Source organism: Lissotriton helveticus, chromosome 11 (genome assembly GCF_964261635.1).
Source record: "Lissotriton helveticus chromosome 11, aLisHel1.1, whole genome shotgun sequence".
NCBI classification, from domain to species: Eukaryota; Metazoa; Chordata; class Amphibia; order Caudata; family Salamandridae; genus Lissotriton; species Lissotriton helveticus.
In genome coordinates this window covers 538,276,160-538,293,223 of record NC_136072.1, presented here as the reverse complement: position 1 = coordinate 538,293,223, position 17,064 = coordinate 538,276,160, and the positions used below count along the sequence as shown (strand labels likewise).

General features: G+C 48.3%; 1 protein-coding gene across 3 annotated transcripts in view; it reads right to left on the bottom strand.

The window, feature by feature from the left end:
• Nucleotides 1-17,064, bottom strand: part of ANK1 (ankyrin 1) — a 1,318,767-nt gene that overhangs the window by 785,411 nt on the left and 516,292 nt on the right. The gene's annotated exons all lie outside the window — the stretch shown is intronic.

Sequence of the window (17,064 nt, the reverse complement as noted above, 5' to 3'; positions counted from 1 at the left end):
GCAAATGAGGGATACTCCCCATTCATTCCTATGGGCCTTTTGACTCCCATATGGAAGTCAGCAGTGAACATTTTAACTCGCTGAGCCATATGCTCATTGCCAGACAAAAATATTTACAACAAGGGGTGGTGAGGGACAGAGTCTCTGAATTAAGCAGAATACTCTCACCCAGTCAAAAGATCAGGGCTAGATCCAACACCGTTTTTTAGCTCATTGCACCATCCCAGTTTCAGAACCTGGCTGTATGCAAATTAGTCTGTTCCTGTCCCAGTGCATGATGGGAACAGGGCAAACCAAACTACAAAAGCCAATTCTTACACTGGGAAGGAAACAAGCTTCCGGGGACCGGTTTCTGGCATTACAGCCGTCTTCGGCCCGGCTTGCTTGAATTCTGATGGTGCAATGAGCAAGGGACTCATGTCTGAGTATACCCTTCCACGCTTAGGGTGGACAAAAATATTTACAACAAGGGGTGGTGAGGGACAGAGTCTCTGAATTAAGCAGAATACTCTCACCCAGTCAAAAGATCAGGGCTAGATCCAACACCGTTTTTTAGCTCATTGCACCATCCCAGTTTCAGAACCTGGCTGTATGCAAATTAGTCTGTTCCTGTCCCAGTGCATGATGGGAACAGGGCAAACCAAACTACAAAAGCCAATTCTTACACTGGGAAGGAAACAAGCTTCCGGGGACCGGTTTCTGGCATTACAGCCGTCTTCGGCCCGGCTTGCTTGAATCCTGATGGTGCAATGAGCAAGGGACTCATGTCTGAGTATACCCTTCCACGCTTAGGGTGGACAAAAATATTTACAACAAGGGGTGGTGAGGGACAGAGTCTCTAAATTAAGCAGAATACTCTCACCCAGTCAAAAGATCAGGGCTAGATCCAACACCGTTTTTTAGCTCATTGCACCATCCCAGTTTCAGAACCTGGCTGTATGCAAATTAGTCTGTTCCTGTCCCAATGCATGATGGGAACAGGGCAAACCAAACTACAAAAGCCAATTCTTACACTGGGAAGGAAACAAGCTTCCGGGGACCGGTTTCTGGCATTACAGCCGTCTTCGGCCCGGCTTGCTTGAATCCTGATGGTGCAATGAGCAAGGGACTCATGTCTGAGTATACCCTTCCACGCTTAGGGTGGACAAAAATATTTACAACAAGGGGTGGTGAGGGACAGAGTCTCTGAATTAAGCAGAATACTCTCACCCAGTCAAAAGATCAGGGCTAGATCCAACACCGTTTTTTAGCTCATTGCACCATCCCAGTTTCAGAACCTGGCTGTATGCAAATTAGTCTGTTCCTGTCCCAGTGCATGATGGGAACAGGGCAAACCAAACTACAAAAGCCAATTCTTACACTGGGAAGGAAACAAGCTTCCGGGGACCGGTTTCTGGCATTACAGCCGTCTTCGGCCCGGCTTGCTTGAATCCTGATGGTGCAATGAGCAAGGGACTCATGTCTGAGTATACCCTTCCACGCTTAGGGTGGACAAAAATATTTACAACAAGGGGTGGTGAGGGACAGAGTCTCTGAATTAAGCAGAATACTCTCACCCAGTCAAAAGATCAGGGCTAGATCCAACACCGTTTTTTAGCTCATTGCACCATCCCAGTTTCAGAACCTGGCTGTATGCAAATTAGTCTGTTCCTGTCCCAGTGCATGATGGGAACAGGGCAAACCAAACTACAAAAGCCAATTCTTACACTGGGAAGGAAACAAGCTTCCGGTGACCGGTTTCTGGCATTACAGCCGTCTTCGGCCCGGCTTGCTTGAATCCTGATGGTGCAATGAGCAAGGGACTCATGTCTGAGTATACCCTTCCACGCTTAGGGTGGACAAAAATATTTACAACAAGGGGTGGTGAGGGACAGAGTCTCTGAATTAAGCAGAATACTCTCACCCAGTCAAAAGATCAGGGCTAGATCCAACACCGTTTTTTAGCTCATTGCACCATCCCAGTTTCAGAACCTGGATGTATGCAAATTAGTCTGTTCCTGTCCCAGTGCATGATGGGAACAGGGCAAACCAAACTACAAAAGCCAATTCTTACACTGGGAAGGAAACAAGCTTCCGGGGACCGGTTTCTGGCATTACAGCCGTCTTCGGCCCGGCTTGCTTGAATCCTGATGGTGCAATGAGCAAGGGACTCATGTCTGAGTATACCCTTCCACGCTTAGGGTGGACAAAAATATTTACAACAAGGGGTGGTGAGGGACAGAGTCTCTGAATTAAGCAGAATACTCTCACCCAGTCAAAAGATCAGGGCTAGATCCAACACCGTTTTTTAGCTCATTGCACCATCCCAGTTTCAGAACCTGGCTGTATGCAAATTAGTCTGTTCCTGTCCCAGTGCATGATGGGAACAGGGCAAACCAAACTACAAAAGCCAATTCTTACACTGGGAAGGAAACAAGCTTCCGGGGACCGGTTTCTGGCATTACAGCCATCTTCGGCCCAGCTTGCTTGAATCCTGATGGTGCAATGAGCAAGGGACTCATGTCTGAGTATACCCTTCCACGCTTAGGGTGGACAAAAATATTTACAACAAGGGGTGGTGAGGGACAGAGTCTCTGAATTAAGCAGAATACTCTCACCCAGTCAAAAGATCAGGGCTAGATCCAACACCGTTTTTTAGCTCATTGCACCATCCCAGTTTCAGAACCTGGCTGTATGCAAATTAGTCTGTTCCTGTCCCAGTGCATGATGGGAACAGGGCAAACCAAACTACAAAAGCCAATTCTTACACTGGGAAGGAAACAAGCTTCCGGGGACCGGTTTCTGGCATTACAGCCGTCTTCGGCCCGGCTTGCTTGAATCCTGATGGTGCAATGAGCAAGGGACTCTTGAAATTACATATGTAAATGTAAGAATCGTTGATTTCAAGACATATTTTACAGAATGCAGACACAGACTTGGCATTATCTGCCTACTGTTGGTAAGAATATTAACATTTTTTGTGTAGTGCCTCAAACCATAGTTTTTGCTATTTCTAAGGACCATAAAAAGAGGTTAGTGTTATCCAATGCAATGGTACCCAAGTGATAAGCTCCGGAAGCGCCATTTTGATCTCGCCCCGTCAAGGGTCAAACTTGTAACCTGTAGATCAATATGGAAGTCAGCAGTGAACATTTTAACTCGCTGAGCCATATGCTCATTGCCAGACAAGGCACCCATGACAGGATGTGAAAGAAGACTATGTATGTATGATATGTTGTGGAGAAATGAGCTAATGATAAAACAGTTGTAAACGTCTTTAAAATATCGTTGTACTTTTACCTCCTAAAAAAGAAAAACTTCTACTCTTCTGCACGCTATGTGAATAAAACAGAAACTGGGTTTGCTTTTAGGGTGCTCACCCATCTGTGAATTGCACACTCTGCTGTTGTCTCGTATTGGTCTGAAAACGGACAGCATTATCAATAGTCTCAGCATTGTTACTTTCTGCAGCTTTCTGGCATATTATGCAGCTTGCAGCTACCTGATGTCATTTACTGCTTTTCTCTCATATGCTTCGGAACTAAGGTTTTTACTTACATAGCAGGTTTTCATTTAACTTGAGCATGTTGATATTGCTATTATCATTGTTTGAGGCGGATGTACGTACGGATTGATAAAGGGATGGATGAACAGTGGGATGGTAGGTGGATGGATGGTGAGTGTGGGCATATATGGAGAGGATGTAAATAGGAGAATGGCTGAATAAATATTTGCATTGGCCAGGAGGATGGATGGGTGGGTGAGTGGATGGATGGATGATTTTGTTCAGTGTGTGGGGAGATAAATGAAAGGATGGACCTGGATGCTTGCGTGGATCGATGATGGACGGATGGACGGGCGCTTGGTAGATCTTTGGATGGGCCTTGGTATTTGATGGGTCTTGGTGGGTTAATGGAATGATAAATGGATGGGTGGCTAGATCTTGGTGGGTGCAAAGATGGATGGACGGATGCTTGGATGATGGCTAGAACAGGGTCAATGTATAGATCTTGTGGGTGCATAGATGAATGAATGGGTGATCGGATGTATGTATGTAAGGATGAAAAATGGGTACTTAGGTGCTTGGGTGGATGGATCTGGGTAAATGGATTTTGGCGGATGAATGGATGACTGATGGGTGAAATAATGGATATTGTAGGGTGCTGGGTGTCAGGGTTATTTGGAAGGATGGAAGGGTGTGTGCTTGGATGATGGATAGATCTGGGTGACGGACGCTCCTGTCGCCCGCTCCATTCTGCCGCTCACTCTGATGAACCCCTGGCCCTCACCCCAGCTGAGAGACTGCTGGCCTCGCCATGGGTGTTGTGGGGCGGCATTATTATTATAATTATTAATTGGGTTTTGTAGAGCGCGTAGTAACCCGTGAGTATCCCAGCGCTGAAACCACGACACTCGAAACAGAGGTGAGCCCGGGGGAGAAGGGAAGTATTACGGGAAAAGGTTAAATTTCAGCATTTTCCTAAAGCGGAGGTGATCTGGTTCCGTCCTTAGTTTACGGGGGAGGGAGTTCCAAAGGCTGGCCGTGTTCACGGAGAATCGGCGGCCGCCTGTGCGGGCCTTTTTCACTCTGTGGACTGTGATGAGGTGTTCGTGATCTGAGCGGAGGGATCTTGTGGCTTTGTAGGGCGTGATGAAGTTTTTGAGAATGGGGGGGCCTTTGTCCTGTAGGAGTTTATGAGCCAGGCAAAGAGCTTTGAACTTGACTCTTTCTCTTACTGGGAGCCAGTGCAGGAGCTTCAGAGCTGGTTTAGCTGAGGATCTTGGAGGGCATGGAGGGCTTGTTGTTGGTGTCTGCCTCCACCAGTGATTGTTGTGACCCCAGCTGGGGGATCCCCGAGCTGGTGACATTCGGGAGACCCGACGCCATTTTGGAGAGTGCTACTCCACCGCCCATAGCAGACAAGACATGTGCACCGCTGATCAGGTTGCTGGCGCTCCCACAGAAACAGCACGACTCCAACCTCAGAGCGCCACACCGTAAGACATTGGCAGGTCTCCCGTGCGTGGCCCCGCAAATGGGCCTGGCTGATACCTGCAGAGGCCCATGTGAACTGTACCACTAGACACCGGTTGTTCCTAGCTGGGGTGGCATCGCATAGCGGACTGTGTGACGCGGCTACAGCTCCCTCCCCAGAGCACACGCCCAACCTTGGCGGGAGCCGTCCATAACCCTTGACTACTACTTGCGGGGATACCTATCCATGGAATGCCTGGCGGCCGCATTGTGGTGAAGGTACCTACGGGTGGCTGAGGTAACCTATTGGTGACACCCTGAGCTGGGGAGCACCTGCTGTTTGTAACTAATCGGCTTTGATACGTGGCAAGTCACGAGATATCGCACAGGGGCCATCTTGAGTAAGAAGCAGCATTTGTGAGCATACTCTACACCACATGTGGGGTGGCACCCGCGCATGGGCTGGAACGGGAGGAGCGCAGGCCCCTCTGTCCGCTACCAAGACCAAGCCAGAAAAGATGGCGAAGCAGGGACTCACAGACCAAACCACGAACAAACTGGATGCAGTGCTCGCTGCGGTTGAGAGGCTGGAAGACACTATTAACCAGACCCGCACCTCCTTGGAGTCCAAAATCGACAAGGTGGCCATCGATCTCACCCATCTACATGCGGATCACAGGAAGCTGGTAGTTCACACCACTATACTGGAAACCCCTCTTGCCGATGTCAAACCACAAGTGGCTCAAACAGATAAACATGTGCAGAACTTGTTGAATCAGGTGGAATTTTTGGAAGAGAGTGCCGAAGATGCTGAAGGACGGGCACAGCAAAATAATGTGTGCATAGTGGGTGTGCCGGAAAACTGGGAAGGAAAGGAGCCTGTCTCCCACATGGAGAAGTGGCTCAGGGACCTGCTACCTGAGGGAACCCTCTCCCCCCACTTTGTCAGAGGGCGTGCGCACAGAGTCCCGGCGAGACCCCCTCCCACAGGCTCAAATCCGCGTCCCCAACTCATACAACTCCTCAACTACAGAGACAGGGACTCCATTCTTCATGAAACCAGGAAGCTGCAAGATGTCCAAATTGACAATCATAATGTAATGTTTTTTCCGGACTATACCATGCTGGTGCAGCGGCTTTCCTTCATGGTGGTGAAGAGGCGTCTTCGGCAAAGCAACCTGAAATACTCACCACTCTTTTCGGCGCGCCTGCGAGTGGTCACAATTGACAAAATGCATTTTTTCACCACAGTGGAAGAGGAGGACGATTGGATGGACACCTTTACTGCTGTGGGACCTCGAGACTGCCACAACAGCGACACTGCTGAAGCCAAGGGTCCTCTTTCGTCAACGTCGGAGAGAGCGGAGGGCCGCGAGGGAACGGACGCCGTCTTCACAAGACCTTAAATGGACAACCAGATGTCACCCACAAATGGCTGATAATATAGTATGAGGGTTGTGGGACTCCATCGGTGCTTACACTGCAACTAGAGGTACTGTGGGCTGTAAGGGGGGAGCGCAGTTGTCTGCTGAACCGGTAAATGTGGAGGTCACTGGTAGGACTTTTAACACCAACATGGGGCTGGTGGTGTCAATTTGATCTAGGCTGTGAGGGTGGGTTCAATTGTATATTTTGCCTCTGACCTTTATGTCTTCGCCCACACCTCTAAATTGGCGGGTGACATTGCGTTACTGCGAACAGTTCTTCTCTTCCATGGACTTTAGCCTGAAGATGGGGAGCCTCCATGAAATAGATCACATGCTTTGCAAACTATTGCACCGCAGAGCGCAGCTAACCCCCCTGATTGTATTGACTGTGGTCTCTATTGAGAGTTTGGACGATTGCTACTTGCATTTCTGCCCTTTTACAATTCTTTATGATTTTGTTGTTGTTGGGGATTTTTTCAGAGATATCATTTATTGAACGCCAGATTAAGCAGCACACTATGCCACGATCCAGAAAGCTGGGAGAGTCATCCATTACCAGGATATTTGCACCACATATGTTTGTCGGACTGCCACAAACATGTTACTTGTCAGTAGATTGCAAACTCCATGGTTTAACTTAAAATAAGCACATGGAATGTGAGAGGCTTGCATTCAGCATCACGCAGGTATCAGATATAATCCTACCTTAAACATCATCACATACAAATAGCTCTTCTCCAGGAGATACATTTAGCCAAGACGGAAATTCAGCGCTTACACCGTCGCTGGCATGGTCAGCTGTATGTTACGGGGTACTTGGCTTTCGCCCGAGGCACGCTTCTGTGGGTGCGACTGGGGGTACCATTTAAAATGACAGAATCATTGGTGGACACGGATGACAGGTATGTTGGAGTTAAAGGCACACTAGATGGCCGGCAGGTTGTCATAGCATCACTATATATCCCTAATACAGAGCAACCTGCATCACGAGTCCTGGCGCCATGGCATGATATTCCCATGTTCTTGGGGGGAGATTATAATAGCGTACTGGACGTCTCTCTGGACTGATCCTTCCCACCCTTTCCAGGCACGAGCACACACAATGTCATGAAGGCTCTAGCTAGCTGGGCGACACAATGGCACCTGTGAGACATCTGGAGGCACAGCAATCCCAATGATAAAGTGTACTCTTATTATTCAGGTGCTCACAGGTTACATGTGCGGCTGGACCAGTACATGCTCTCAGAGGAATTACTGCCACACGTCTCAGCGACCTACTATCTAGGTAGGAAGCACTCAGATGACAATCCACATGTGCTGGAAGTGGCCTGGGAATGCCCTCGGGCACCGATTCCCACCTGGCGGCTGCAGCCGGATTTTCTGCTAGATGCAGAACCTGATGGCCACCAATATAACCCAATACTTTGAAAAAAATGCGGATACGGCCACAACGCCGCAGGTATAATGGGATGCATTTAAGGTGATGATCAGAGGTGACTGCCTTGGCGCACAGGCGGGTGTGCGGAGGCAGCTAGAGGGTGAGCTCACACAACTTGAAAACAAATTACTCCAGAGAGAGGACGAGGCGCTAAGGGGCCACACCGCATCACTGGCACAAGATAGGGAAGAACACTCCAGACTGATGGAGCGACTCCGCCATTTAAATTATGCGGCACATTCGGCACAAACCCATCATATGAGGGACAAACTGGGGAAACTGCTGTCCTGGCTGATTCGACAAGATGCAGTCACTACGCCTGTGACTTCTATCAAGACCACGCAAGGCGTCACTGTACATATACAACATGACATACATAATGCCTTTGTGGAACGCTATTCCGAAATGTACAAGACCTATTTGCAAGCGACAGGCGCAGACATTCAGGACTTTTTCTTCGCTCTCACACTACCACAACTAGCGCCGAGCCAACAAGAGGAGCTAGACGTTCCCATACTACCGGAGGATATTAAAGATAGCATCTACTCTCTTTCAAACGGCAAATCTCCGGGTCCAGATGGACTACTGGTTGAGTTTTATAAAGCTTAATCAGATATATTAATACCAGAATTGCAGTGATTGTACACGACAGCGTTGGATGACTCAGCACTCACGCATATGCAAAATGAGGCGCTGCTGATTTCCCTTCTAAAACCAGGCAGGGACCCTGAACTCCTGGGCTCCTATTGTCCGCAGGCTCTGTTGAACACAGATTATGTGATATTCGCTTCCATCCTAGCTAAGAGACTAGCTCCCTTTTTACAGACTCTAATCCACCATGATCAAAATAGATGCGTCCCAACCAGAAGTACCTCTCCCAACATAAGTAGATTATTCAGAATCCAGAAGTACGCATCGGAGCACTGGCCACGTTCGGGTTGTCTGGTGCTGGATCTGGAAAAGGCCTTTGACTCATTTGAGTGGCCCTATCTTGCAGCGGTTCTGCGCAAGTATGAGCTTGGAGATGGATATTTGCAACTGGTGCAACTATTGTACCAGTGCCCTATGGTGCGAGACCGCACAGGTAGGCTAAACTCTGACGCAATATGAGTTTGAAGAGGCACCAGACAGGGGTGCCCGCAATCCCCACTGATTTTTTTCCTCGCTATGGAGCCACTGGCAGCTCTGCTCCTAGAGAGCGGTATGGAATGGGGCATTCCTCTAGGTGATGGGCTCCATGCAGTGTTTCTATATGCGGACAATCTGCTGTTGTATATCAAAGATCTACACGCTGTACCTCCAGCTATATCTACACTGTTTCGCAAGTTTGAAGCAGTATTGGGGCTCAGAGTAAACTGGGCTACATCGGGCATCTACTCTTTCCAAAACGACTTGACAGAAGCTGACGTAATCATTAACGGAACTACACTCGCTTGGTATCCAACTACATTCAGATACCTAGGAGTTTACATATACAGGTCCCCAGTGGACATACTGGTCGGCAACCTGGTGCGCACCATCTCATCTGTCAAGGCACAGATACATTTCTGGAAGACCCTCCCATTAAATGTCATGAGTCGAATTACATTAGTCAAAATTATAGTATTACCAAGACTGCTGTATTATTTAGCGAACCTGCCTGTGTATGTTCCGGTACGTTTATTTCGGGAACTGGAAGGTTTGATTCGCGGACTAATCTGAAATACAGGAAGGCCCAGAATAGTGCTACAGAAATTATATGCGCCACCTGAGCGGGTAGGACTAGCAGTTCCTCATCTGGAGCTCTATTACCTAGCTGCCCAGCTACAATGATCCACAAAATGGCTGAGTGGCAGGATACTGTCGGATAGGGTGACCGAGTCGCTCCCGTGGACGCAGTCCCAAATATATTGTTTGTTTCATCCACTGGCAAAGGCTCCCCGCCCGAAACAGATCCACATTGAGCTGGCTCATAGATGTTTCCGGAGGAGCCTACAACCAAAAGAGATTCCCTTATGCCCCGATACTGCTGCTGATGTGGACGCCCAGAGGCGGAGGCGCGGTGACAGACGTGGAATTGTTGGCCGGGCATGAGGCTGAAGTGGAAACAATTGGAGACCTGTATGTAGACGGTACTCTTATGCCCTTTGCAACCCTGGCAGCAGACAGTGGTATACCAGTGGGTCGGTTTATCCTCCACGCGGCTATTATATGGCCGCTGATGCTGGCATGGGCAGATTTGACAGCTGAGCCGCCAACACACCAACTGATGCAGTACCTGCATGTCATGGGGGAGGGGTCACATGTGGTCCCCTGGCTAGTGCAGGCCTTACTCACCCACGTATTGAAACTACCACAGAATCTCCAAACACGCTGGGCTGAGGATAGGGGTTGACCTTGGACTGATAAGGAGTGGGAACGGGTCTTAGCCAGCGCCACACATATACCACACAACTCACGGTTTACAATTATACAGACATATATATTACACAGAGCGGTACTTCTCACCGGACAAAATAAACAAATATTTCAACATCACCACTTCTAATTGTCCGAGATGTAGGCTTATAGATGCCGACTTCCTCCATATGATGTGGTCCTGCCCCCTGCTACTGCCCTACTGGCGCACTGTAATTGAGGCACTCACGAACTGCACCAGCACCGAAACACATAACACGTGGGAGGTCTGTATTCTAGGATTTTATATACGTAATAAAGCCAATAGGGTAAGTTCTAGATTTCGTGACCTAGGCCTAATAACTGTGAAGCAGCTAATTAGTCAAAGATGGAAATATAAGGATCCCCCCCGAAGCGCTCAGCTGGAAAAAATCCCTAGAGGTATGTGCGCAAGCGGAAATCACCGTCCTCCCTAGGGAGGAAACGGCGGGGCTGCGAAAATACCCCATAGCACAATCCTGGGATGATATCCTCAAGGCCCTTATGCAACCTCATGCTGCACCACACACACCTCCAGTGCAACAGGCAGGTGACATTACTTGAATGTTCGGTCAATGAGTCCATTATGCTATATACAGCGCTGATTTCTACCACAATTGTCGGACTGAAGCACAGCCACACAGGCCTTGGTGACATTCCATAGGTGCTTACTTAGTTGTACGTAGTCCTGGCACCTACATGTCTATGATTAGAATGGAAAATGCAACCCGCACACATTACGCACAACCCGGCTCAGCCACAGCTTAATTAGGATGGCTACTCACCTGATGGCTTTGTGCTATATCTGGTGCTTGCTATATCTCTTTCCTTATTTTTTTCCTTTTCTCCGTTTATTCTTCCCCCCTCTTTTCTTTTAGTTTTAGTTCAAGTTTTTTCAAATCAAAAATTAAACAATTGATATCTAGCACTACTTACTATTATAAGCACTTATTGCGCATGAGGAAATGCGACTTGAGTCACAGGAGGTGCTAGGAATGCAATAGGCATCTCTCAGTCACCTGATGTAACTGCACACAGACAGCTACTGATTTAGTGATGCACACACGGGCTACATATATTCATATATAGAGAGAGAACAGTATACAGAGAGAGAGAACAGTATACGTATGCAGTTAGAATCTATGATACTTTATGCATGCTGAAGATGCAAATCTTGCAATAACACTTAGTGGAAACACCCGACTTTATGTGCATAGGCCCATGGCAGCATTTCTTTCACTGTAAGTTGAATATGTACAATAATGTGTTGCAACTGTATAAGAAAAGATAAAATGCATTAAAGATATTTCAAAGAAAATCTTGATCTGACCACAGGAGTAGTTTAGTCTCGCTTTCTTTTATTGGCTCTTCAGCGGCACCCTACTGCTTCTTTTGGAAAACATGAGGGACTATTTACACCTGAACAGTATACACGGCCACTACACATTTAATTCTTTATCTCATCCAGGCACTGCAGAAACAAATAACCCAATATTTTTTTTATTGCAACAGGCATTTTTTATGGTTTTTGTCAGCACCCACGTGTGAACATTAAACCTGTTGGTTTTGTCAGTGCTTGCACAATACCACGACGCTTCCACAAGAGACTGAGTCTAAGGTGGTGGATACAGAGGTATAGCAAAGGATACAGAGGTATAGCAAATAAGATGGAGGGCAGGTTAGCTGAAACCCTGCACTAGTTTTGTCTGACTAAATAACAATAAGAGTGAAATACACACATGCACTAACTCCCTTAAATTTAATCGAATCACTTAATCAGCATTTTACTCTCTCCCTGCCTGCAGTAGCAGTACCAATACTGCTTATGCCCTGAAAGTCCACGTTGACAAACGGAGCATTGCTTCAGATAACACAATTCATGGTAATGCGGCAGACTTGTGTGACAACTGGCCTTTATGTCAGCAGTCACATTCTGATAGTGTGCATATGTTTGCTAGTTTTTTCATCTTTAAATATCTCCAGTTACATGTGAATGTTTGCTCATAACAACTATGTATTATACAAACCAAAAAATATAAACTTGAGTTTTACTTGTGACAGTGGTCAATTTACTTACTTTTATAATATTTATCAACTTACTCTGATGTGTTGGTCATACTGACCCTTTGTCTTGAATTTTTACAGTCACCGTCAAGAATTTGCCTTCAAGGCACGTATACACCCTATTTGCTTTCTGTGCCACTGCTACCCAGAGCAGCAGTGAAACACCTGCCTTGACTGCTGCATGTGAAAATGTAACTGACAGTTTCATGACTGGCATATAAAGCACTATTGATTTTGAAAGATATATGCACATCACGTTTGTTATTCCCCAAAGAAGTGATGCAGGCCATTAATTTGAGATGGAATCCTTGAAACAAATATGTACCTTTAACTCCAGAGGGCACTGTGGTATAAGGTATGCGTATATTTTCCTTTCAGTTAGAAAATAATGACTTCAGCATGCACAATCTTTATCAAAATGCAGATTGTGGGCACGTACTAATTCACAGAAGAATCGGTGCTTGTGCATATGCAAAATAAGATTCATGAGCACAAAATGGCTTACACACACACATCTTACCCGTGCAGGCCAGATCCACAAAGGTGTAGCTTAGTCAGTGCGATTCGGAGAGTGTGAATATCAAATTTCACAACTAAAAAAGCAGTGGGCTGAAGGGTGGAGAGGGGAGGTGACCAAGGCTCGGAATGGACTATTTCTATGAGGAACAGGGTCAGTACTGATTTGCATTAGGTGGGCCTCTCTCTAGAGTGGCACAATGGGTGAAACATTATGCCACTGACCGTCCTGTATCCTGCAGACGCGGTCGCTCCCCACGCTGCTCCCCGCCCTGCCTGCCTTGCAGCCTGGTATCGTAGCGCATCGCCGAGACGCCCATGGGCCTTTGTTAGCGCTTTATAAATTTTATTAATAAATAAATAAATATCGCTGCGGCTCTTGTTGAAATTGATTTGCACTTTAGAATTGCTGAACTCACTTGCGCTAGACTGCCTTTCATCTCATTCACAGGATTATCGTAGCGCTAGACTGCCTTATTAGCGCATCGCAGCGGCTCTTGTTGAAATTGATTTGCACTTTAGAATTGCTGAACTCACTTGCGCTAGACTACCTTTCATCTCATTCACAGGATTATCGTAGCGCTAGACTTCCTTATTTGCCTCTCATTCGATTCAGTGTAACATCGTAGCGCTAGACTGACGTAACTGCTTGTCTTATTTTTTAATCTTTGTGACATCGTAGCGCTAGATTATCAAAGTGCGCTGTTAGTATAATTCCATTTGCCTGCCTGTTTCTTTGAAGGTGTGCCTGACTTTACCGCTGCCACTGCCATTTGCCTCGCATTTGCTTAGTATCGCGTTTTAGGCTGCCTGCCATTTTGTTTTTGTTGTTGTTGTTGTGTGCCTCCCTGCCCGGGTCTCCGCCCCGCTACCGCCTCCCAGCTGACCCTCCCTTGCCCCTCCCCTTCCACTATCCACATATGACAGATGCATTCGCGCGCAGCGTTCACGCGCAGCGGTCGCGCCCCATGCGCGCCGAAGGTGCGCCAAAGGTAAGCCCGTCTACGCCCGTCCGCGCCTGGACCGCGCCCAGCGCCAGACCCCCTGGTCCTCGCAAAACCCACTTCTCCCGCATTACGTACGATGCCGCTGCCCTCATTGCCCTTAACCCCGGTCGCAAACCACAATGCTACAAGGCTCTCCCTGGACACACCCATGGACCCTTCGCCTGCCACTCCTGCAAATTCACCTGCGTCAAGACCGAGACCAAATCCACGAACTCCAAACACAGCTCCGACCCTACCCACCTGAAGTGCATCCTGCTGAACACCCACTCTGTCCACAAACACGCCACCGAACTCTGGGACCTACTCGACACCACATCCCCAGACGTCGCCTTCCTTACAGAAACCTGGATGAACGCATTATCAGCGCCCGACATCGCCATAGCCATCCCGGACGCTTACAAGATCGTCCGAAAAGACCGCACCAACCAAACAGGAGGAGGCATCGCCATCGTCCATAAGAACACCATCCGAATCACGACCAGCTCCGACGATAACCTCGCGACCGCCGAACAGCTTCACTTCCAGATCCACACAGACCCCAGAACCACACTTAGAGGCACCCTCATCTACAGACCACCAGGAACCCGCACACAATTTAATGAAGACATCCCTGACTTCATCAGCCCACATGGCCTCACCTCCGAGAACTACATCCTACTGGGAGACCTCAACTTCCACCTTGAAAAGAATAACAACAACAACACCACCACCACCCTTCTGGACAACCTGGCCAATCTCGGACTCAAACAACTTGTTGACACCCCCACCCACCTTGCCGGACACACGCTCGACCCTATCTTCACCTCCAGCAAACACATCTCCTTCGACCACACCACGGCTCTCCATTGGACGGACCACAGCTGCGTTCACTTCAGCTACAAAAAGTCCACGACCAACATCCCACCACAACCTATTCCCCGAAGAAACTGGAACAAAATTACCACCGACCAACTCCACACATCGCTTAACCAAAACCCCCCCACCATATCATCGGACCCAAACCAAGATGCCACCAAATTCACACAATGGATCACCCACAGCGCTGACAAATTAGCACCCTTGAAAAACCACCAGATCAAACAAGGTAGCAAAAAGGCCCCTTGGTTCAACGATGACCTTAAGACATCCAAGAAATTATGTCGTACCCTCGAGAAAACCTGGAGAAAAAACCCAACCACTAACAACCTGACCACCTTCAAGGACGCCACCCGCAAACACCACCAACTAATCCGATCCACCAAGAAATCAGCATTCAAGGATCGACTCGACAACAACACACACAACAGCAAAGAATTATTCAACATCGTCAGAGAATTTACCAACCCCTCCGCCGGCACCAACGACATCACTCCCTCCCAAGACCTCTGCAACTCCCTATCCTCTTTCTTCCACAACAAAATCGCCGACATTCATAACAGCTTTGGAAACCTGTCCGAAAAACAACCCACTCCACCCACCTCCGAACAAAAACAGCACTCTCACAACCTTTGCGCCTGGAACCCAATCACGACTGAAGACACCATCCGCCTGATGAACTCCATCCACTCAGGATCGCCAACCGACCCATGTCCCCACCACATTTTCAACAAAGCAAACTCTATCATCGCACCCCATCTTTGCGATGTCATCAACTGCTCCTTCAACTCCGCCACCTTCCCAGAAAGCTGGAAACATGCCGAACTCAGCGCCCTTCTGAAGAAACCCACAGCGGATCCCTCTGAACTTAAAAACTACCGCCCCATCTCACTCCTCCCCTTCCCGGCCAAAGTCATCGAGAAAGCCGTCAATAGTCAGCTCGCCGCCTTCCTTGAATCCAACAATTCACTTGACCCCTCACAGTCCGGCTTCCGAACCAAACACAGCACCGAAACCGCCCTCATCGCTGCTACAGATGACATCCGAAAGCTACTGGACAACGGAGAAACAGTTGCCCTCATCCTACTTGACCTCTCCGCCGCCTTCGACACAGTCTGTCATAACACCCTCATACAACGCCTCAGCAACATCGGAATACAAGGAAAAGCGTTGGACTGGATCATCTCGTTCCTCGCCGGAAGAACCCAGAGAGTCCGCCTCCCCCCATTCAAATCAGAGGCAACCGAAGTCATCTGCGGCGTACCACAAGGATCATCACTCAGTCCCACCCTCTTCAACGTGTACATGAGTCCCCTAGCATCCATCGCAGGACAACACAACCTCAACATCATCTCCTACGCTGACGACACCCAGCTGATCCTCTCCCTCACCAAAGACCCAAACACCGCCAAAACCAATCTACACGAAGGAATGAAAGAAGTGGCCGAATGGATGAAGAACAGTCGTTTAAAACTAAACTCGGACAAAACGGAGGTCCTCATCTTAGGATCATCCCCCTCAGCTTGGGACGACTCATGGTGGCCACCGGCCCTGGGCACAGCACCCATACCCACAGATCACGCACATAACCTGGGCTTCATCCTAGACTCCTCCCTATTGATGACCAGACAAGTCAACGTCGTCTCATCATCATGCTTCAACATCCTACGCATGCTCAAAAAAATCTACCGCTGGATCCCCACTGAAACAAGAAAGGCAGTCACCCACGCACTAGTCACTAGCCGACTGGATTAATGAAACACCCTCTACGCCGGAACCACAGCCAAACTACAGAAAAACCTCCAACGCATCCAAAACTCATCAGCCAGACTCATACTGGACATCCCCCGTCAAGCTCACATTTCCGGTCATCTGAAAGATCTCCACTGGCTTCCCGTCAACAAGAGAATAACGTTCCGTCTCCTCACCCACGCACACAAGGCCCTCTACGACCTCGGACCCGAATGCCTCAACAAACGACTATCCTTCTACACACCCACCCGCCAACTACGTTCATCCAATCAAGCCCTCGCCACAATCCCAAGCATCAAGAGATCACCCATGGGAGGAAGATCTTTCTCCTACCTAGCGGCCAAAACCTGGAATTCTGTCCCCACCCACCTCCGCCTCACACAGAACCACCTCTCCTTCAGAAAGCAGCTAAAAACCTGGCTATTCGATAAATAATGCACCCACCCTCACTCAAGCGCCTTGAGACCCTCTGGGTGAGTAGTGCGCTAAACAAATTACTGAACTTGAACTTATGGATTGGAATTGGCACTGGTTAGACTATTTGTAAGCATTTACCCCGTCACCTTTTTAGTTTTGGATTGCCAGTAGTATGCCTGGAAATGTGAGACTGGTGCAGGTTTCTAAACCTACCACTAC